The sequence below is a fragment of the Strigops habroptila genome, chromosome 9, assembly GCF_004027225.2.
Source record: "Strigops habroptila isolate Jane chromosome 9, bStrHab1.2.pri, whole genome shotgun sequence".
In the NCBI taxonomy this organism is placed as follows: domain Eukaryota; kingdom Metazoa; phylum Chordata; class Aves; order Psittaciformes; family Psittacidae; genus Strigops; species Strigops habroptila.
Window position 1 is genome coordinate 32,326,147 of NC_044285.2, and position 24,700 is coordinate 32,350,846.

Here is a 24,700-nt window from a genome sequence, read left to right on the forward strand (position 1 = left end):
ACCATTAAAAACTTAGAGCAGCAAATTTTTGTGGATCAGACAAAACCAAGTTACTTTATAGAGTTTTTGTTAACCATCATACTTACTGATACGCAACTTGTGTGGGGGCTAGAGAACAGCTAAATACATTGGGCTTAAAAACAAAACAAGCAGCTAAAACTCTTTATGTGATATTTCAGAAAGGATTTTTCAAAGGGGGCTCACCACTGGTTTCAGTTGAGCCAGGATTTCACTTCATGGTTCTAAAAAATTTTCAGTAAATGCCAGTACTTTTCTAATTCCAAAGATTATCATAATGCTTGATGGAAGCCTGTTCGAAAATGGAAATGTGCTTCTTGACATCTAACTGCTTTCCATAAGTATCTAATGGCTTTTTGGAAGTTCTCCACTGTGTCAGGGACAGCCACCTGGGAGCATGGAAAACAAAATTTGGCAGCATGTTCAAGCTATGAATTAAAGGTAATTCACGGTTTGAAATGAATCAGCATGAGGTCCTTATGAAGAGTAATCAGACATCAAGAGGATTTTACACCAAGGATCATATATTGGATAATGCGACAAGTAATGTTGTTATTCAGAACATTCAAATCAAGAAGCACTGATGAAGTCTTAACCTTGAAAGGAATCAGTTTTAAAAAACGGGAATTCATTCAATGTTGATGCATCATTTCCAGTTCAATCACATGAACCAAAAGTGTCAAATTCATCCCCAGCTGGAATAGGAAGAATGTTTCTATGTATGTATCGAACTCTGTATCTGAGTTCCAGTCACAACCCATCCCAGGTGTAAGACACTGAAGAAGATGAAATTTTAGTATTCCTAATTACAGTTTTTAACTGATCATATTAAAGCACAAGAGTGTCAGTTGATCCCCCAGTGCTGATAGCCTGCTTTCTTTTATTGCATATGTTCATTTTCACTTAGTGAGTGTGGCAAGCTTTGATCATTAGACTAAGTACTGCCTGTTTGTTAGAAGTAGGAAGTTCCAAAGATATTCCCTCTGGGTAAACTGGGAAAGTCATGAATACAAGGGACTTTCACTGCCATGTACAAATTATGATAAGTGAAACAACAGTGGCATGTAATTGGAACTCCATTAATCTTAAGAGAGCTCCAGTGCACCATATTAAAGGGACAAATAGCAAATGAAAATAGAAGGGTCTGTTTTGATGTCATTCATCTTTCATATTTACTGTTTTGTTTTGTTACTTAGAAGTTTGCTTTGCATCCTTTTGCCTCATAAGTTCTTGGGTTTGGAGCAGTGGTAGTCAGTAAAGATTGTATCATTTTGTTCCTCGCTGCTGCAGGCTTTTCCTTTGAGCAAAGTACTAAGTAATTGGCAGTAAAACATACAAGCAATTCCTATGGACAGTTGCCTGTAGAAGCAAACTTGCAAAATATTTCAGCTGCTGTGAAATACAGTAAAATCCAGTACTGTAATTAAAAGCCCTGTATCCTTGAAGATAAGCCCATTATTCAAAATAATTTCTAAATTAGACTTTTAATTTGTTTTCATTAGTCAGCTGGCTCACATACAGCTTAACCTCCCTGTCAAAATAGTTACTTCCTAATACATTCTTTTCCATGATCTCTTTTTCCTGACATGTTTATAAATCAGTTTAAAAGATTGCAGGAATGGAACTAAATTAATTCTCTTATATTTTGCTGATCAATGTTGAATAATTTTTCTTGACAATCAGAGACATACATAATTACTGCCTTTAAGAACACCTGAAACAAGCTAACCAACTGCATTCTTGCCATCATTGCTGATTGCAACTCAAGTGAGCACTGAACCATTTGAATTTCCTCTGACACTGTATAACCCCCCACTAAAATTCAATATTTATTTGCCCTAACTAACGAGTAGCAGTTGAAATACTTTGTTCTCAAGTAGGATGCGCAACCGCATCACTGCAAAATGTATGCAGCCACTGAACTGCAACCTTTGAAGAGTCGGAATAATAGAGATAGGTAAAATGACGCACATTAACATGTTTGGATTTGGGATGTATTTCCCTGTGCTCTACGTATCAGTTCCCATTTTGGAAACTGGTTAGACTGCAAATCTGCCAATGGTTTCCCTGTATTTAAAGAGCTTTTCCACAGGAAGCAGCATATGTTGGACCTTCATGTCTTTAGGCCAGTCTCAAACCGCCCTCTCACTTTACATTTCTGTGGGATGGAATCACTTCCGAATTTTAGTGCAACCTCAGATGTTCATTTTAAAAAACAGATGTACTTGGTAAATCTGAAAATGTAAATCAGAATAGAGCAGAGGAAGCTACCACACTCTGCCTCTCCCACCCATTTGTTTTGTGAGCTGCACACTTGCTGATAAAATGCATATAAACTAACTTCTTGCTTGGCTTTCTGGTCACCATCATTTGGACCTCACCCTACTCCCTTTTGACTTTGACCTGTCAGTAAATGTCAGGTTCAGAGCCAAACCATTTCTCTCTCTGGCTTTTAATTCCTGCTGCTTTTTGCTCTAGTCCCTTTCATTCTTAACTATGATATCTTACTGTCTCTGTATACTTCAGTAGCCTGAAACAAACTGAGAAAATTGTCACCCAGATTCATCTGCACCATGCTGCAAAATAGGCATAATCAGAAATGAGTGATAACCTTGAAAGAGAGATTTTGCCAGGAATTTTGGCATTCATTATACCAGAGAGAGCTTGAAACTCCCAATTTGTGTCCTAAATATCCTAGGTAAGACTAACAGCCACTTTTCTTAATATCACAACTTAATCCTTTGCATCTTTCCTCTGAATCCCTCTGACAACCCCAATAATCCACCACATTTTTCTCAGCTTTACACTCTCCATCCAGAGGAACTTATATTGCTACCATTATCCTTTGGGCTGAGGGCTCAGCAGGCCTCCAAAGCCTATCAATTTTCTGACCAGAGGGCTTATTTTTTATGAAGTGAAGTTCTCACAACACCCCATGAGGCCAGGCCATGCTCACTGTGTTATTCTCTGTCTTGGATAGCCCTTGGAGCCACAGATTCAGAATAGCTTTACCTTACAGATAGATCCTCCCAAACGGTGAAAAAGGGAAATATTCCCCGCTGCTGGGATAATTACTGTTCTAAATTCCTAGAGGAATGGCTGCTTCCCTCACTTGTGTCCATGCATCTCAGAAAAATGCATTGTGAGGCTTCCTAGTGTTGTAACTGCAGCTTCCTAAAAAAGTGATGCAGCTCTGGAGGAGGAGGGAGATGTCTGTAGCCTTACTCCAGTAGGCTTAATTAAAATCCATGTTATGGAAAACATGGGAGGGGGCCTAGAGAATTGGCAAATAGTGATTTCTTAATTTCAGGAAGCATTTTATCCTTCAAGATATAAATAGTAAACAAAATCTGAAGGTAGTTTAGCTTTCAGGAAATTGTCCCTTACTGGAAAGTCTTGTTTAGTCAAAATGCTTCACAAAAAGATCTTTAAAGAAAGATGCTGACTCATGTGCCTCATATTGACAAGACAGACTGAAATGCAGCTGTCAGGCTCATCTGAGGCTACAAAAGTAGTAAATATCTCCAGTAATGAGGGATTGCTTTCGTAGCTCTTTACTTGTTAGACTCTGCTGAGGTGTTGGCTTTTTGGGTTTCCCTGATAAATTACATGTATGTAACTGTTTTAAGGACATCTATGTGCTTTTCTACAGAGAGAGAGGAATGCGAATCAGTGCTGCCCATATTTAATTTAGCATAAATTTCAATAGTTCCAGGCAAATTTGAAAGCCTATACAAATCATACAGCTTCAAGTCTGGCTGGGTGCTAGACTGGAATTTTTTGTTAGGTCAGACCTTTATCTCAGCTTCTTTTTGTGGCTCTTTATGGGAAGATTGGAGAGGAACTGAAACTGGTGACCTCTCTTGACCTTTAGTACTGGATTAAAATTCCAACTTGCTGCCATGGCAACGGGGCCTTGAAAATTAGATCCTGACAGAAGCAGGGAGAAACTTAAAACTGCAACTGCTGCACTGAACTGAAGAAAGGTTGCTTACAATTGTCAGTGACAGGCGCTTAATTGAAATAATCTGCCTATCCCTGTACTTAAAAAAAATAAGAAAGAGAGAAATGAAAAAAAAAAATCAAAACAAATCAACAAAACCCAGAAAACCATGTCTTCAATTTTTTTAGGCAAAAATCTGTTGCAATTCAAAGTACTCTGATATTAGAGGTGGCAAGCAAACCTGCATGGTGAGAAGGGAGCCAGACATGCACTCACAAAGGTCTAAACCACCCAGACCAGACCAGAAGCAGGAGCCAGACAGTGGCCAGAGTTAAATCACAGGTTATTTTTTTCCCCTTTAACCTGACACCAGGGATCAAAAGAGACATCACAGTGTCACATCTGACTCCCAGGATCCATGCAATTATCTGTTCTGTAGATGTAAAGGGATAAACATAAGCTAGATAGCGCTATTTCAGATCAAGTGTGATAAAAGTTACTCATTTTCCAATCTAATCAATGCAGCAGTCAAAGGGAGATAATAGTGCAAGCCGTTCACTGCTAAATGAGGTTAAGTTGTTTTTTTCCCCATGGAGAGCAGAATGCAGCTGTAACCTGAAGGAAGAAGTTGCTGAGGGTCACATAAAAGATTTCCTGCTTTTTTCCAATTTATCCAGGAATCCCCCTTGTCCCAAAATAAAATAACCTTGAAGATCAGGTTGCCACACCTTCTCATGTTAATCTGTGGCTTTCCCTAAACACCTGAGTGTCCCAAGGATGCTGTGAGGGCTGTGCTCCCCTTCCCAAGGAAGGACCAGAATAATCCCCCCAGCACACAGGGGGATGCTGCCTCCTAGCAGCCACTAGCCCCTCTTTCTAAAGGCCCTGCAGAGATTGCTGTCATCTTCACACACAAAAAAAAAAACCCAGAAATCATGTATAGATTTTACATATCAGATATAGGAGGTTTCTTAATGGACAAATAGATACTTTTCAATTAGATGCTCCATACAGTTAGATAACTGCTGCGGAATCAGATTGCATTGCAAGTACTATATATGGAAAATATAACAGCTACAGGTAAGACAGCGTTAAAGTTTTGGAAAAAATAGTTTTGTCAAAGCTTAGTGTCGAAATTTAATGCAAAATCCCAAGACCATGTTTGGAGTCTAACTTCAGGTAGAAGGTGTGCACAGAAAAATACATTTTGTTTTCTCTAGACTGTACTACCAAAGTATTGGATTGTTATGTATTGGTGTATTGTATTGGTGTATTATATTATATTGTCCCAATATAATATAATGTATAAGATCAGGGGAAATATTACGGATGTTCAAAACCACAAAATTTCAGGTAATGTGTTTTGTATCATTCGCTGCATTGTTTAGCAAAAATATTTATTGACAGTACTGTCCATTATCAGGCCAGGTAAGCATTAAGCAAATGCAGGTTGCATTGAAATAATGTGTTGTATCGTCCTAACAAAGCTGATTTCTGGAGTAGACTGTTGGCTTGATACATGGCAGAAAGTGGGTGAGTGGGTGAGTAGGTGAGCAGTTTCCTAACAAAGGAAAATAAAATCCACTTAACATTTCTCAGGCCCTCAGTTATGTGCTTCAGTAATGTCAGACAGTTAAAAATAGAGGCCGTTATTTGAAATTTCAAGTGTCAAATTGATTTCTAGAGTAAGTTAGTTATTTCAGAGGAGTTGCTGTCAGAAATGAATTCGGCCCATCTTGTTGTACACTTGCCACTGTTTCCATTTCCTGCAAAGCACCACTAATTCAGCCTTAATTACTGTCAGACTGGACTATGGAGCCCTGGAGTATCTGGCAATAAACTTGTGTTTTGCTGGGAGGGAGGTAAAGAAACATTTAAATGGGTTTTTAAAATAAGCATGAAATCTCTGAAGATGTACTGTTGTAGTGTGTGCTGTATATCAAAATATATAAGCATCTAGTTGTAACAATGGCTTTGTAAACACATTACTGAGCAAACTATGAAAAGTAATCCACCAAGGGGCTGTTTCCCTAACTCATAAGCACGAAGTTAAGAGACCAGTGCTATAAAGTAGATATGTGCTGTTAAAAAATCCTTCCTTTTATGTGAGGCTATTTTGTATTAAGCCCAATAGATGATTCCTTTTTTATTTTTAGATGCATATCTTTTAATGCTTGGAAATATTTGTGTTTAAGGCAAAAGTGAGCCATCCTCAGAAAAGCCATAAATAATTCATTAATATATGAACATGGGGCAAACAGTGCTTAAGGGTGGCATGAATGTGCCCACATGCACCTGACATGGGCAGAGTGCAGTAGTGCATACAGTCCTACTGCAGTTAACTGCTAGCTTTTTGTGGAATTACAATCTTGCAGTGTATAATGAGAAGAGCCTTCAGCACTGTCATTCCTTTCAGCAGCCTGCTGGCATAGCCTGAGGGGCGGTTGGAGCCCACCTCCCAGGGCATGCAGAGCCTCTTTGCTCCCAAGCCCTGCGGTGCCTTGGTGAGCTTTCAGCTGCTCCAGGGCAGCCGCACTGCAGCAGGGCTGTAGGCTGCTTACCCAGGAGGAGCACAGTGTCTTGCAGCCACTTTGGAGGCCACAGTTTCCAACTAATCTTGGCACAGCTGTCAGTCAGATGTGCGTATCACTTGCCCCCATGTCCCCACCCCAAACTAGTTCAGAGCAGCCTGCTGCAAAATAGAAAAGGCATGAGGTAAACCATGCTGCAGTGTGAATAGTTCTGATCTCTGGTTGGCATCTTCCCTCATAGCTGGCTGAGGAGCCCTTCCCACCATACAGCATTCGTGGACAATGTCAAGAAGGAAAGGGAGATCAGAACCAGAGGGTTATCTGATTTCTGGGTTGATTAAGCTCTTCTGCATTTACCCATCATGTCTTCTTTCAAAGCAAACCTCAGGGTTCGTGGTGACTGCAAGGGAGTTTGCTCAGATAGTGTGCAGCTCACTCTCAGAGGGATTTTATTCAGGAAATTGCAAAACTTGAGTAAGAAAAGGTGTTAAGTGAATTATATACAAACTGGATATGGAATTAATCTGCCTTAGCCAAAAACCAGTAAAAGCTCACATATTGCCAATTGCTGACATTTCTTGCAGTTTTGTAAATTGTGCAGCTATGCAAACACTGAACTAAAAATCCAGTATCACCTTCCTTCTCCAAAATACAGAACTTCCCATGCTATTTTGCTTTAGCCGAAGTGTTACATACTATTCTTTTTATTATTAATTGACTCTTGTGAATTAAAAAAAAATCGGCTACACAAGGATTGGTACTGGTTGGATTCTTGGAAATGTATGGTACACAGTTCAGGCTGATTAATACCAGTGAAAGAGCATTCATTGATTTTGTTTGCTTTGTCTCAAGCAGTTGAAAAAGTTGCTGTTTAGTGGATTGGAGAAAATTTATGTAGTTGAAATCTCAGATCTGGCTGGTTGTGGTGCTGTTCATAGAAGTAATGGGAGATTAAGACTTTTCAAAAGAAAGAGCAATATACCTTGTTATAAAGATTTTGCAGGATGTTTATTAGTATAACGCTACGGTCTTTTAGCATTTTTGTGTTTTTAGAGACTGAAGGTTTTAATAAACAGCTGTTGTTCATCTGTAGCAAGTTTTTAAAACATCTATTCTGATAGGTAAAATTACTTCACATGTATTGTACGGAACATGCACCATGCGTCACATTAAAAAAAGAATAAAGCAAACACAATGAATCTGTTAAATCGTAATGGCTCCTAATCGTGACAAATTTGCAGATTAAAGCTCATTGAATACACATTTAAGTGATAAATGATAATGGCTTGGAAAGAGTCATTATGATCTATTTCATCAATAATCCACATTTTTTGCCTTGTAACTACACCAAGGATGAACGTAATGGATACTGCCTGATGAAAAAAATATTTTGTTTATGAAAGAGAATCAGAGAAAAGAAATTCTCAGATTAACAAATTTAAGTGGTTATTACTGTTTGTTTATATTGTTTGTACATGACAGATTTTTCCCATTATTAATATTAATCATTTACAGCTCCAGAGCTTGTACTCAGATAAAGCGCATGTTTAGTATCCCTCAAACTGCAGTTGATTTCACTGAGTTTCTGGTAAGCGTAAGTAAGCAGAATGAAGGAGGGATGCAGAATGAAACATTCAAGGTTTTCAGCTGCAGATTGTTCAGCAGTTGTGACCACCCAGTCCCACAAAGTCTGGAGCAGTGTTCAGCAGGTTTGTCACAAACCTGTCATGTTTCCCATGCAGAAACACGTGCGCAGTTTCTTAATTTATTGTGTGCTGGGGTTTGCCATGCCTGCTCAGGACAGCCTTCAGGGTTCTCCAGCAGATCCCAAGTGCATTCAGTTCAGTCCAGATGGTGCTGATGTGTTTTGGCGCTCACGGGCATGCACCTGTAGGAGACCTAGTGGGGTTTTGTCAACAAAATCCTTAAATTGTGCTGAAACAGAATTTCCTGCTGGAGAAAGAGGAGGGGTGAGGGTAGACTCAAGTGTGCTGTGTTGCCAGCTCTTGGCTGTAATCTCATGTGTCTGTGATCTCATGCCTCATCAGGTGAAGACTTCAGTGGCAAGTGCCTTTAGGACTGAGTTCCTGGAGGCCATTTAGAAAGCAGCAGTGAAACTCTGTTTAGTATGAAGGGTGACAAAGTGCACCTTTGTGGGATATTCTGATATCAGCAGTTAACTTAAATCTGAAATTTTCTCATGGAATGTGTATTTTCATATGTGATACCCAAAAGCTAAATCTGCTGCAAGTATGAACTGTGGTGCATTTGTTTGCCTTACTGTGTTGCTGGATAAATTGAACGAGTTAACAGTGGAGCAGGATTCCGGTAACCTTTGTTATAAAAGACATCGCAGTGAAGTTACTAGAGTCATTCATCTAAAGGACGTTGAAGGTCCTTTTTAAGAACCATGTTTATCAAGTACTTCTGGGCATTTTCTGTTTTCTGGTAACATGCTGTTGCAGATTAGTATCATGGAACCATTTAGCAATAAACAAGACTGTTGGAATGTTGTCTGAGAAAAAAGAGCAAGATCCAGGTCTAGGGCCTAGGTAGCCCTCTTAAAAACATGTGTGATTTAGGTAGTTCTCTTTAAGAAAAAAAATTACTTATTTCACTCTGGTGTTGTGTAGGACACACCTTAGATACTCTCACAAGGAGTGAACCACATCAAGTGGCTTGTTGTCTCAGGCAGTCGGTATCTGTAGCAATCCAGCATTAATAGCATCCTATGCTACCACAATGCTTTGAATTGTAGAAGAGAGATTGGGGGCTTCTTAACTTTGAACACATGCGTTAGGTAAATACTCAGGTAAAACATAAGCTTGCCATGAATTTTTATAGCCCTTCTCCTCCTGAAGGCTGTACACCAAGACATCCCTAATGCCTGTGGTTGGGGTACTGTCTGAAGGTGCCTGTGAGAGTAACCATGGGGACAGCTGTGGTGGTTGGAGCTCCCCAGTGCTGTGACGGAGCTGGCGTGTCCCCTTGGGCAGCGCCCTGAGGCATTACCGCAGTGCTCACCAGTGCACTGGCACCAGTGAGCTCAGTTTCAGGTAAAACACTCTTACAGCGCACCATGACGCACTGGTCCTCACCCTTCAGAGGTGTGACCACAACCAGTTGTGGGAGAAGCAGGTTCATCCTGCCCTGGCCCTCACGAGGGTGCCCTGATGGGCCAGCGCAGCGCTGGGCCCCATGTTTGATAACCTGGTCTCTCATGTGGCCTGCTCCCAAATCCCTGCATCCAAATGAGGGGCTGTTATGGCCAGGCTAATGACTTAAAAACTATTCATTAAATATTCCTCTTGGCAGTTTGGTTCATGGATGCTCGAGGGGAGGGGGAGGAAATGTTGGTCCCAAGTGTTAAAAAACCAGCTTTATTTTTAGCCCTTTTTCCGTAGTCAGATTTTCTCAAATGACTTGCTGCAATAAATGGGTCTTTTTGAATTTGAAAAGTTCAGTTCTAAGTTCAGGGGTAGCCCTTGGGCACTGTGGTGGAAGATCGTTGTACATACTACAGAGTGATTATTGACAGAATTTAACTTTGTTGACCCTGCTCTCCTAATTCCTAACAAATTTTCTAAATGTGCTCTTTAAAATCCCTGCAGAGCACTGCAGACTATGGGTAATTCCAGCGGTGCATTTGAGATTATTGCTTTATTACCTTCCTTCTTTCCATCCCCTTTCCCAGACTGACTGGTCCTCTGACATTTCTTTTTTAATATATTCTAAGCAGAATATGGAGGTTTGTTCTTCCCATAGCTTTCTGCTTAGCATTTATCCAGCCCTCCTGATGTATTGTGTTGATTCAGACACTTTCTGCTCCTGCTCTAACCCATTTCGGCAATGTACTTGCCTATGCTTTAAAAAGAAAATTGTTCATCAGTTTGATAGCTTTGTCACAGGGTTCAATGAAAACAGATGACATGTTTATTCCTGTATTGACAACTGAGAATAGCCTGAAAGTCTGTGAACTTTCTACCTCTCCAACTTCCCTGAGCAGACTTGGGTCTCTCCTCTCTCCACAGTTTCTTGCTGCAGGTTGCCTTGACTCATTTTCCCCTGCTGCACAATTGAGGGATAAAAATCCTACTTGAATCAGTAAAGAAAACCTGAGTATTTAATTCCTGCACAGGATTCTGGGGTTGATAACTTACAGCTACGCATCATATAAATTAAGTACAGTTTGTGCTTAAGTGCTTTTTTATTAGACACTGCTGAGACTGTTAATAGCAGGTACGTTCTTTAGATTTAGATTTTAGAGAAAGTTACTTGCTCTGAAGTGATTGAAAATCAAGCAATACGTCTATCTTTAGGTATGAAATCACTCTGAAAATAAGAACGACAATGTGTTCTTCCATATTTAATCTTTCTACCTTCCTTGGAAATAACAGTATTGCCTTAATACTCATATACCTAGCAATTCGCCAAAGCATTATTTTAATCTCACTTTTTTGCTATGATAGCAAATTAGGTGCTTTTTTTAAGGGTTAATCTTAATTCATACCAAGTTTTAGAGTTCTCTCATATGTGAGTTAATATAAAAATACTTTCTGTCAAACATTGCCTAAAATTCAAATTTTTGTCATAAATTTTCACAGAACATTCATATGAAAATTGAGAGGAAATATTTACTTAGAGAAAAAAAAATACTTGATGTGTCTTTGTGCCTCCTTTCCAATTTTTTTTTTTCCCCAGAAAAGAAGAAATCTTAGATTAAATACACGAATTTTCCCTAATCCTGTCCAAGCAGCATGTGTAGTTGGAGGCACAGAAGTGTCCAGAGGAACTTCTCCAGGTGCTGATCTTATTTCAGGTTGAATGTGCAGTGCGGGAGGTACGGCTGTTGCCTGTATCCTCCCATGTATCATCATGAGTCAGAAAATGTTTAGAGAAGAAAGCAGGCAAAATTAGGAAAGAAAACTGAGGAAAATCGGCTCAACTCTGCCCAGTCAGCATCATCTCTGTTCCTGTTTCTTTTGCACCTTTAGCTGCGGGGCTAAGGAATTGCCTTAGCCTAAGTTTGGGTGGTTGGTTGGTAATGTTTATTTATGCAAAACTTAGCTGCTGCTTCCTGACCCACTGAGTGCGTGGCCTGATCACCTTACTCATGTTCCTTATGAGATGGCTTGTTCAGGTGTGCAGTTTGTGTGTGTGATGCTTTAAGTCAAGACAGGTATTCATCATGTCACAGTACTAAAAAAAGGTGTTTAAATGGTACAGGGTTGAGCGTGGAATACAGTAGATGAAGAAAAACACAGATGTCGGGGGAAGATGAATTAGCTGTTAAGGCAGTGGATTGGTGCTCAGGAGAATTTGATTTTAATTCCAGCTCTAACAAGGACTTCCTGTATGACCTTTTGGAAATTGTGTCTCAGTTCTCAGTCTGTAAATAGGAATAATTATTTTTTTTTATCCTTCACTGTCTTTTCAGTGTACACAGTTGTTAGGGCAAGGGCTCCTTTATACTACGTCTTTGTACTGACCTAGTACAAGGCACTGTGTTCTCTGGGTGCAGCCACATGTGTGTGGTATGACACAAAGGTGTGGTTAGGGATAGGGAGGGGAAAAATAACATTGCAGAGTGGATATACATGTCACTGGTTGAGAATTTATGGAATTTAATATGGGATGTTTGGGATAAACCTAATGAAAACATTGCCTATTATAGACTAAGATTTTTGTAATTTCTGTGAACCTCTGTGCTATAAAAGGCTTCTGTAAAGAAAAAAAAAAGTTAGTTTAATCTCTGTTAAATGCTTAATGGAACTCTTTACATAAGCTGGTTTTTAGCATGCATTTGAGATGAGTGCATTACCCATGAGTAGTGAACTCACAAATGAGTTATGCGGGTAATCCCAAACAAGTGCCAGTAAAACTTTTGTACCACATAGCATCATTATGGAATTCGTTTATGCCACATATTTTAGAGGGGGAAAAAACACACTATTTTGGTCATATATTAGAGAGTTTATAATTTTTTTTTACTGGTGCTGGTTTTCACATCCCTCTGCCTCTAAAGCCGGGCCAAGTGGATACCGGCAATCCTAGAAGGAAGAGAAAATTAGAACAAACACATGTTTGAAATGTCTCTGAAAATAAAGCAAGGGCCAGATTCTAATCTCCTTACTCATACCAAACACCACCTTATTCCGTGGGTAGCCCCATAGTTTTCTTTGGGACCATTTGTCAAGTGAAGTGCTATGTGACATGTGTGGCAATACACAGAATTGGCTCGATCTAAACAAGCTTTTTCCATTTAAGCCCTCCAAAGCTTGCTGTCTTCAGTGGTTAGAAACATATATTTATAGTTTTTTATTGCATCAAAAAGAATTCTCACACTGCTTAAAGGGTTTGTTTCGTCCCCTTTTTAACAGACCTGGGTGATTGGAAGCAGAATCCCAGCATTTTTATAAAGGTGAGACAGAGAAAAGCCCTCCTGAACAGGTGGCTGGCAGGCTGAGTATGCTGCTTCCCGCCTATTCAACGGGTCATGTTTGGGCAGCAGAGATCAAAGAATTTGTGCCTTCCACTTTTGCCTGCTGGAATCGTCACCTCATGCCAGCAGTACAACAGATGTAAACTTGTTGCACTGATGTAATACCCTTCTCCCCATCACTTCAGCATATTACCTGCCATGTCCCCATATTCACTTCCCCTCCTCTTGGGAGCAGTTATTTCACCTTAGAGACTTGAATCCTGTATCTTTCCTTGTGTAAACACAGTGCATTGTAAGAGAGAGGTTTTGTATCTTTCTTTTGTTTTTCTGCTGCTGTGTTAATTTTATTGTCAGGATCATACATCCTGAACTAGTAGGCGTAAGTCAATAGAAGAACTCCACTTGACTTTATTGAAAGCAGGATCAGGCCATAAATGTCCTGAGTTTGTTCTTTTGTCTCACATAAAATAACTCCACCAGTAAAATGCCTTGTCTGATGATGGCTAATCAAGGATTGCTGCTTAAAGCTCCACACATAACCTAGCTATCTCCACATTAACCTCCTCCTTTCATTTCTTTGGTTATGTTGAATAGAAAACAGTTATTGAACCACAGTTATGTTCATAGAAACCATTTGATTAATTGACTATGTTCTGAACTCTTGTGACCTGAGACTGAAATATAGCTCAGACAAAAGTGACAGTAGCCCAGTGGTGGGATGGAGTTATAAAAGAGCACCAGTAAACTGTCCATGGGCAGCCCACATTCATGTTCATGTTTATCCTTGTGGAACTTGCTAAAAGTAAAGACAGATGTCCAGCTTATTTCATGGAGTCAATAGCAATAATATGTACGGATGCTGCTCACTGCGAGTTGAGTCTACTCCTGCTGTCACTATGTATTTATGTGTCCGCAGGGAGAAAACCTGGAAGGCAGGGGAAAAAAAAAAAGTATTGCCAGAAATCCCTGTGGGCTATCTGAGAAGGAATGGATGTGTAAAGCATTTCTTTCTGCATAAACATTTAGAAATCAAGCTCTCATAAGTCAGGGATCCACCAAATGTGGTGTGAAGAGGCAGATGAAGCCTGCCTTCTGGCATGCCAGCATTTGCTGATTGATTTGGAATGCAGAAGGGCCCTTTTTATTTTTATTTTAAAATTTGAACCACATCTTAATACAAATCAGGTGAAAAATACATTGAAAAATAGCAAGCCTGAGATTACAGATGTGCCAGCTTCATATTGTTCAGTTTAGCTGAGGTCATAGTCAAACCCATCAAGTTCACATCGTTTAGTGTATGGCCACTGAGGTAATATTCAAACAAAAGAAAAGCAGTCAGAATACTGATATGCTCCTACACTGCCAGCTGGCCTCATTCAGCTGCACAAAGCACACTGGCTTCAGCTGTGTAAGGAACTCTACATTGGTAAGGAATACAGGTTTTTAAAAGGATATTCTGTTCCAAACAGCCCATTCGTGCTCCAGCTTTCTGATTTTAGATCAGTCATAAAGAGGAAATACCTCTCCTAATATGCAGTTTCATATTCTGAAATCTAAAATGTAAGAGCTATGCTAATGACAGTACAGTTAATTTAGACAGAAGAATTTTCCTGTGGGGGACATTTGTATTCTGCTCAGTGGTTTACAAAAAGCTTGAACTTCCTAGAAAGCCTACAAGTAGAATTACTGGCATCCGTTCCTCCTCCATACTGGTGACGTTACCCTGCTGGTTCCCTGCACACAGGTATAGATTTATGTAGATTAATTTGGTATAGTACAGTGAATTGCCACTGTGATATATATTTTAGAATTACTTCCTAGCACAGCCTAATGGCTGGAATCAAATAAAACATAAAAGTAGATTTATATAGATTGCTGTATAAATCAGATAAAGCTTTATGTTACCTAGCATTGGTAATGGAAGCTTTTCCTGCAAATAATATAGAAGTTGTTCATGTAATATTTTCATTATTTCAGTGAGAGTAAGGCAACAAAAAAAGAAGAAAAGAAATAAACAAGTCTATCGCGCTTAGCCACCATTAAACATCATTAACTACAATTTTGCCTGACAAGTTCTCTCATCTGGTGATGGGTGAAATAGTAGAAAAATAGACTGAACAATTGCATAAACCCAAATGAAATATGCCCTTGTATTCTAAGTGTGCACAGTTCAGTCAGTTAAAATAGAGCAATTTATTATGCTTTAGCAGCTTGAGCTTAATCTAGTTTTAAATACATCTCTCTTTTTTAACTTCTTGCTGAGATTTACCAAGTTTGAGAAGGCACATGAAGAAGACACATGAGAAGACACGTAGTGCTACACAGTCTCATGCTCATTCTCTCACCAGTTTACTTTGAAATAACTTTAATAGAGTACTGATGAGGAAAATAACTCCCAAAAAATGTAGATGAGCCTTTAAACAACAGTGAATATATTTGTTTTGTTAGAAATGTGTTGATAAAGGCTTAATGATAGAGGTAAGAATACAGAGTGGGGCAAAAGGAGATGCGTGTAGTAAACTGCTACTGTGAACCAGTCTGAAACACTTTGCCATATTGGCCACCCGTTGCCAAAATGAGTTGGGAATGTTTATCAAAAGATCTTCACATAATACAGGCAAAGCTCTTAGCTGCCTGCATTCAGTGTGTTGTGCTATTCCTTGAGGTGGGGAATCTATAACCTGTAACTGGTGGAATATTTTGGCTGTAGACATTCTGTTTGATATTATGGTGTAGTTTTCCACTTATTCATTAGATCCCTGAGCATTTTTCACAGGTAATTCTGTAATTACACCAGCTGTGATAAATGCTGTCTTGAAATCTTACTTGAAGAAATTCAGCTCAGACCCTTTGCATGTGGAAGGAAATAAGCATCTAACTTAGTGTTTGCGCTGTTGATTGATACAAGCAGCCATGCCAGATGCATGGGTCATTACTTGCACCTTTACATTAGATCCCACAGAAATGGAAGAGGGATGTTTTTTTCAGGGAATTGTGTGTGCATGTGTGTAAGAAGTTCAGAATCCAAGTGGCCCCTAATTCTTCTTATAACTGGGAAGGGGACTCTGGCTGACACAGGCTGCACTAACAGTAGGACGATGGACCCTTTCGCCTTCGGGTTACCAGTTCAAATTCAAAGCAGATTTGTAGTGAACAAGAGTCCTTACACTCCCAGAGCTATTCAGTGGCCTGTGTGAAATGAAGGTCTCAATGAGAGTGTAATGAACGTGTGTCCAAATCCAAAAGCTGTAATCCTAATTGGCACTCTTGTTTATAGTGGTCAAGGACTGAATCGCATACAGACTGAATTTACTTTCATTGCCCTGAGCTGAGTTAAGGACCAGTAGAGTAGATCATTGGGTGTTTATGTTACTGCTGCACATGATATGAATGTTGCCTGGGCTGAGAAGGGACTCCAAACTTCAAAAGCATTCACGGACTCTAAAGTCTCCTAAAAAGTCCTAAGCTAACTTCTTTTTTTCATTTAGAGAAAAAACTGCCTGCAGTGTTTGTGGAGGTGGCTGAAGCTTTGAGGTGTCCTAACTCAAAAAGTAGGGGGAAAAATGTTTTAATTAAAAGTCAGAGAATACCAGGAAAATCAGTAGAGAGACTTTATGTACTGTTCCTTCTTGTGAATGACTGTTTAAACAGAACCAGATTTCTGGTCTTTAAAATGTATTTTCCTAGAAGAAATTTGCTGTTTCCTAATAAAAAGCAAAAAGAATAGCCCTAAAAAAATAAACCAAACCACAAAGAGTATGCCCCCAGCTGACTGCATGAAGCAGCTCTATGATCATGAGTGTGTATTGTGATCAGAAACTGTATATTGCTAAAACTGCTTGATGGAATGAGTTTTAATTTGGTTTACAGAAAGCTTTAGGGGATATGGCTCTCTACAAATTAGACCACAGGAGCTATAAAATGAAGGATGTCCTCCCTAATTAGAAACAGTGGAGCAGTCTGGTGTTCTTCCTAGTTATAGCCTTGTGGGTACTCTCTCACAAGTGAACTCTGGGCAATAGATGCTTCTCTAGTAACTGTTACCTGCTTTGTTACTGGAATTTATCTGTCGTCCAGTTTTCTGTCTCCAGTTCTGAACACGCTTTTCTACATGGCTGGGCTAAACTCTTAAGTGAAGTTTTGAATGGCTGCTGCAAACCAGAAATTCATATGTTGCTTGATGATTAGCCACCACTAGCAGAGTAGCTTATTTGTTTTAAGTACTAGGAAATGGTTCTCAAACTCAGGTGACCATGACAGTCAGTTTAGGGGGTTCCTTTTGCAGTGTATGGCCGTACCAACTCTTGTTTTCTCATTCCTCTTCTGTTGAAGTTAATGAGAGTTCTAAGGAGAGGAACGTAGATGGAAAATATGCTTTATGGTAATCAAATTCAATTTTCTAGACACATTTTTTAACAAGAAAGGGTTCATCAAACTGGTATCCAGGATTTGGACAAGAGAATAATACAGTTTTTTAACTATGGCTAGAAAAAGAAAATGGTGCCTGCAGGTGTAACAGTGGGATGTCTAGAGCTTGTCATTTGTGCCAAATGATAAAACCAAATTTAAGCATAACTGCAAAAGAACATTAGGCATAAATGCACAACAGTAAAAAAAAAATCAGCTACAAATGTATTTCCAAAGCACTTGTGACTGGTAAGCTGAGTGTGGAGCTGACCTGGGAAGTATTGTGAGGCTGTGCTTAGGCAGCTGTAATTTGACTTTTTTAATTGTCGGTAAGGGAGGACATCCAGGCTCTTAATTCATCAACATCTTTCCATGTAGACTTATATGGAGCAGGACCGATGACTGATCCAGTGAAAGCCTTAATTTACTTGTGATATATTGTTTCCACTAGGAGCTGTTGTAGATCAATTCGAGAACAATTACTAGGTGAATAAAAGAGAGAAAAAAAAGTCAAGCATTGCTCTGGAATACAAGTAAAAAATGGAAATTTAAAATCAGTTGAAATATTTGTTTTGCTGCCCAGCACGAGGTATTACTGGCAGGAAAGAGCTGTATTTTTAACTGCGAGTGCTGTTTAGATTTTACCAGAATATATAACCGAACATGTCTCATGACCGTCTTATTTTCATGTAGTATTTCATCCTCTGGTTTTGGGGGGGGAACTTTATGCCAAGAGAACTCACTGGAGACTGAGTGACAGATCAGGCTGTTGTCCCACATTCCCTTTCTACTAAATCACAGTTTTCTTTAGATGGAAGGTGGCTATTGTGAAGCTGTCAAACTGAGGAAAGTTAAATGGGCTGAAGTGAAGGCTCGTGCTAACAATAGCAGCTATCTCTGTCAAATGAAAGCTCAGCAGACAGTTACAAGGCAATTCGGCACTGATGGGTGCTCGATTAAAAACAACAAAAGGCAAGATGAATGAAAGGGGAAAATCCCTATTACTTTGTGGTAGGAGCAAGGGGAAAACCAAAAATAAAATAAAAAGCCCACCTCACCCAACCCTGCAGCAATTGGAACAGACTTGTAGTTAGCATGACCTTCATCATCTCAGATATGGCACAATAAAACTGACAAGATTATTTTCTCTTCAAGCAGTGCTGAGGTGTTTTCATTGGCAAAAATCTGGAAAAGTAAAATAAATGCAGAGTTCAAGGCAGTTGAAGAATTCTTGAATCTGATAACAGCGGGAACATAGTGCCACCAGGAAAAATAGCTAGGTTTTGTGCTAAAAAAATTATGACTTGTTCATTTTTTTACAGTGTCATATCTGAGATTTTGAAGGTTACCCTATAGACAACCAGAAGAGGATTAGAGAGAAATTATCTTTGAGCTCAAGGGAGCACCAATTTAAATTGGATTTGAGATAAAACTTCTGCATTACCTTAGGAGATGAAAGGTAGTGTTGTGCCCTGATAGTTACCCACCTACCTAACCATACGTATCAACTGGATTAGTCTGTAGATTAACAGCTCGTGCACCAAGCGCAAGGTGTATCGTGCAATTTCCTTTATGTGGGACTCATCCTGTTTTGATTGAACTAACATCAAAACTCAGCAAAAGTGGGGAGGGCTTTGTCACTTGCATGTCAGACGTAAGGTAGCTACAGCAGGTGTATAAAGTAAGAGGAGAAAGTAAACCAATAATAGTATAAGAAAAATGGTACATTATGTCCTTGTAACTATCCTGATAGAAAATCAAGTTTTGAAACCTTAGTGAAATTGGATGGGAGGCAAGCACCTAGACCTACTTGGGTCCTATGAAATTCCCATTCTTTTTTTTTTTTTTTTACAATTTAAATGCTAGGAGGCATTTCATGAAATTCCAAAAGCCAAGAAAAATAGTTTTTTACGCAGCATACAGTTAGGACTCAGGTTGCTGCCAGCAGGGGAGCCAGGGTTCAAAGAGGTTCTGAAAAAAGATTGGAATAGAGAATTTGGGAGACATATGTGCTCCATGAGCATATGAACCAATGTCTCATTCCAGTTATATTAGGAAAAATAATTCAGTAATAACAAATTGTTCCATTGAACCATCTCCTGTGACAAGATACAGAACTAGAGGTACCACAAGCCTGATCTAGTCTGACAGTTCTAACATATTATCATACTATTATTTGTGTTTGTAAAGTCATGATGTCATTAGACTAAATGACTAAATTTTCAATCAGTGAAATTGCATTTAGGCTGCATCACCCCTAGGTTTTGCCCTTTGAAGAAAAGTTTGAGTCTCCATTTATCAATTTTATATACTAATATTCTTGTTTATTTGTCTTATAATAACATTGATATACTCTGTCATGGACAAAGAAATCAAGTGCCAAGCCTGGTATAAATGTACAAAAAGAGATGTAAAAAGTGAGTATTCCGGGATTTTATTTTCTGAAATGTTTTTAGCACAGAGGACAATGTTGCAAGTTTCAGGATTTTTTCAATGGTAACATGCTTTTCATCTCATAACTAAATGAATTTGGTGTGAAAATATTAACCAACCTCCCAGAGAATTAACCACAATGTTTCTCAAAGGCTTTATGGTAAAGGAAGACCAGAGTGGTCTCAAGATGACTTCGGGAGAGAGACCTTAAAGCAGGGAACTGCTAAAGGAGGTCTTCCTCCTGATCTTGGAAACATCACTGTATGGCATGTTCTCATTAGGATCAGAATTGCAACAGTAACTTGCAGGGTTTGCTCTCAGTAATTAGGCATAAATAGTGTCTGTGGGCATCTTTACTATAGCCTTTTAAACCAGTAACTGAATATTCATTTCTTGATTCCTCCCAGCTTCATTCTTCTAACATTGGAGAGGGCTCTGCAAGCACAAATTAGCAGATAGCTAAAAGAAACCTGGATTTCTTAGGGAACATGAAGAACAAAGAGAATTTGTACATGGGGTGTGCGTGAATGCAGGGAAGCTTTTCCAGAGTTACACCATTTGCAGTGATACTGAAAATAATAACCTCTTGCAGATTTCAGGCCAAAGTGTGGCTTAACCATGTGGCACAATTTATAGAGTAAACAAACCTTCAGTAAGAGCTAACTGTATCAGAAAACTTGTTTAACATGCACAGAAGGCACTGTTAAATTATTTCAGTGCCATAATTCAAAATGCCAAGGAAAAGTCTCTTGTATTACAGCCAGTGCGAGATTGGATCTGTAGCCAAGTACATCAATGTAAATGTTCAACTGTCTGGGGAAATACAAGTCTTACAGTGTTACTTAGGGGAAAATGTGCACAGACATGGTGGAGCCCCTTATGAAACAATCCTCATTTTGTTAAACAATAGGATCAAATTTTCAATCAGGTTATCAAGCATATTGCATTCTTCAAGCTTGCCAAGCAAAGAGAAGTATCAGCACGAAGATGGATATATTTTTACAGAATTAATGACGTATGAAATCTGGAAATGAAAACATAAATTTTCATTTTATCCTGTAATTTTTCTTTTTACATTATAAGTGAAAGGAAATGCTTGGACATATTTGCAGTTATTCATATCTGTTTATCTTAGAGTGATTATCAGAGCAAACAGTGTCAGGCATTGTGTTTGGATCTGAGCCTGAAAAATAGTGCTTGCAGGAGCGAGGATTACTTGCATGAGTCAATGTTTTCAGGATTGTGCTTGGTACTTGATTTCTGTCATGCATATTCAATGCTTTCTAAATCATCCAGATTCAGAAATTATTTCAGTATTTTATTCATTTATCCTCTCTATTTATATTAGTTTTATTCTTGCTTGGTTTTACCCCCTCTATTTATATTAGTTTTAGTACTGCTTGGATTAATCTGGTTTTACATTTTTAGATGGCTCAACAAAATGTGCATTTAAGGACAGAAGTGGACTGTCTTACTGAAGATTCATTTCTCTTCCAAAATTTGTATCAGATCTACAGGATAGGTGTGGATTCTCGATGTAGGATGTTGCAACTACAGAAGTGGCTTTAAAAACTACAGAAGTGGCTTTAAAAACTGATCAGAAATTTAGTGCAGTGAAAATGAAGCTCACCTTCCCCAAGATTGGGATTTGATTGATCAGGCCTGATCTACCCTGCATTCTTTAAGCCTCTGACTATGACAAATTTCACTTTTCTCCATATGAACGAACACCATTTCTGAAGCTAAAGCTCCCATTCTTCTTAACCTAACATATCACTGAGACTCTTTCAGCTTTTCAGATCCACCCTTATTTGTGAAGAGTGGATAAAGTTGACTCATCTTGTGGAAGAAGACTGGAAAACCACTGCCATCCTCCTGAGGTCCTACCACAGGACTGTGCCAGGATGGCAAGAAGGAGGAGGCAGGGTTCCTTCTGTGTGCTTTATGCTGGGTGTTGAAAGTCAGGAAACCCATTGCCTTCGTTGGCTCCTGGTGCTACTGGTGAGCTGCCTTACCCCATAGCAGGCACTGAACAAGCTTCTTTTCCTTATCACCCCACTGCCCAGCTCCATGCAGTCCTGATACCCATGCCAGAGAACATCAGAGTTCATCTCAGTCCATACTGCCTCTGCAAAGCACCTTGGGGACTTGGTGTCATCCTTACAGCTAACGCTGATGTGCAGTCTCTCTCCATGACACTGAACTTTGCAGACAGCAGTTCAGAATTAGAGGCAAATAGTTCAAGTGGCAGAAAAAGCCTCAAAAATGCATCAGTATAAAGGTTTTCATGAAAAAAAAAGCTGCTTTTGCTCCAGACCAGGTTATTGAAGCTTAAGATTTACCAGACAACTCATTTCCAATCTGCAGAAACAAAAAGAGCTCTGCTCTTCAGATACGAGATTAGTCTAAACTAAAACAGTGCACAGAAAAAGATATGTGAATGTCATGTTGGCACTGACAGCTCATCAAACAGCTCCTTGAAAGACTCACTTTGCTACCAGATTAAAAAAGGAATAAAAGATAATATAATCAATGAATAGAATTAATGTCCTTCCATATGCACTGTAGAACACTGGATAGACGAGCCAGTCCTATGTTATTTGTCCCCCACTGAACAACTCTTTTTAATATATTTTCTGGTATGATTTTTTAAAGTCACCTTTGCAAGTTGCTGTAGAAATATCAATCATTGTTTAACTGTGTGCTAAGTTCCCATAGCCTTTGTGTGTAAATATGCCAACTGAAGGCTTGTTTACCAGAGAAAATACTGGTGCTCTGGCTTGGAGACAGTTTTAATCAAATATGGCTGCAGTAAGCAGGTGTTTTTCATGTGGAATGTATTGGAAATGAGAATGTATCACAGAAATGGCTCTTGGACTATATATTGCTCTTGATAAATAGCAGAACCCAAAATTATACCAGCCGTTGCAGTTGATCAAAGGGAAAATAGTAAAAGCTTTGTGCACACCAGCAGAATTTGGCACACTAAAAAAGTAGGGTCCTCATTTTTATTCTTCAAAAACTTGAACAATGCAGGTTTTCCACTGCTGTTTTTAGAAACTGCCAGTCCCTCCCCTTATTTTTCCTGGACCCACACTTTTCTTTGTTCTTGTCTCTTTCTCTCTCTTCTGCCCACCCCCCTTTTTGTTTCAATGATACATCATTCTCAGGCCTTGCCAAACAGAGGTGTGTTGTACTGAGGAGTCATTCAACAGTGAAGGAGACACGATGTAGTACAGATTGCACTTTTCTAGACAGAAGGCGTAAACAGTAATATTAGTGTTAAGACAAAAATACCAATTCACCAGCTTGAAACAAAAAGACGTTGCGGTTTTTTTGGTTGGGTTTTTTTTTTTTTTTTTTACTTTTTAAACTGCCTTTGACACTTTAACAATATTTTGACCCAGTTCTGTTCCCATGCTATTGGATGTGTTCTTTGAGAGCAGGGTTGGACCTCAATATGGATATGAAGTTACTGGATATGCTACAGTATTATTCATGCTAAACGTAAAGATTGCCATCTATGCTTATAATATACAGATAAACTTTGGCAGTAGTTTTCTTCTTCCTCCCAAAGTTCTCGTCACAGCTTTAATGAAAAACAAAACGCCTGTCAACAGAGCAGTAGTTATAATGCACTTAGTAGCAACTTAATATTTTAGTTGCCTTGAAGAGATTAATGGATGGCTAGATAAAGAAATTCTTCTACTGAAAGAATTAATTTTGCTTAATCCTTTTGAAATTAAGAGATGATATGGAGAGATGAGTAATGAAGTGCGCTCTCTGATTGTGAGGTACCTAATAGATAACCACAGGGGTTACTTCTCTCTCACCAGCTGTAATTACACTAATTACTGATACCGTGCCAGGAACGCTAAGGCAGGCTGAATGTGACAACACAAAATGGAGTGCTTCTTAGCAAGCCATCTTCCTCCATCAGCTGGGCCAGAGGGAGGCTGACCAGGTTACGAGGCTGATGTGTGTCTCCTCCTGTAGGAGGGAAGGGACCAGGTACCTCTTTTGCTCACAAGCTTTTTTGCAGCACAGACATGAAACTTGACTTAAGTTCTTCCTAAGGGGAGGTATTTTCAGGCCAGAGGCTGAGGTCTTGATCTATACTTTAAGCAGATCAGTCCTATTCGGGCCACTGAAACTGCTGAAATGAGTAGAAGTTACTCCTGTGAGTAAGAGTTTGCCAGACTGACCTCATCATTGATGAAAATGTAATGAAAGAAAATGGTGGATGAGGAGAAGGAAAAATTAATAAACTATATTTAAGCTTGTATAAAATTGCTGGACAAATGCCCCTGACTATTAAGGTAAATAGTGCTTGTATATTCCATTTAATCTTCTGAGATTTTCTTTTACCGTAACTCTTACAGTATCTCAGAGGAAATATTTTAAAGATGATTTGCACATTTCAGCAAAAGAATGAATATCAGGTTTCAAGATTTATTGATGGGTTGTTTTAAAACAAAAGATATTTTTTTTCGTTGGAATTACTCTACCATTTATTTTCATTTCCCCAGTTTTTTTGTCCACTGTATTATGAAGTTCTCTGGGGAAATCTGTTGTTAGATGTTTTCACACACATAGGCCCCCTTCTTCCCCCTTGATAAATGATAAAATTGTGCTCCAGTGTGTGCAACACATTCTCGAAATACATCTGAATTCCATTATACAGTTTGTCATCTGCATGATGCCTTTTGAGTTACCACTCTAGGAGAAGTCTTATATGCTACAGAGAAATGCACTACGAAAATGAGAAACAAGCTCAGTATAAAATCCATAGGGTAAACCAGCATAGATTGTATTCAACTGATGCCCTTATTTCCATGAAAGTTCAGGGGTAGAAAAGGTTGCATCTCAGTGCTAGTCAGTATTTGCATGGACAGTGTTCCCTCCACATAAGTTTTGCTGCAAACA

General features: G+C 39.1%; 1 protein-coding gene across 5 annotated transcripts in view; it reads left to right on the forward strand.

Moving 5' to 3' along the window:
• AFF2 (AF4/FMR2 family member 2) overlaps positions 1-24,700 on the forward strand; it is a 342,188-nt gene that overhangs the window by 216,077 nt on the left and 101,411 nt on the right. The window lies entirely within an intron of this gene.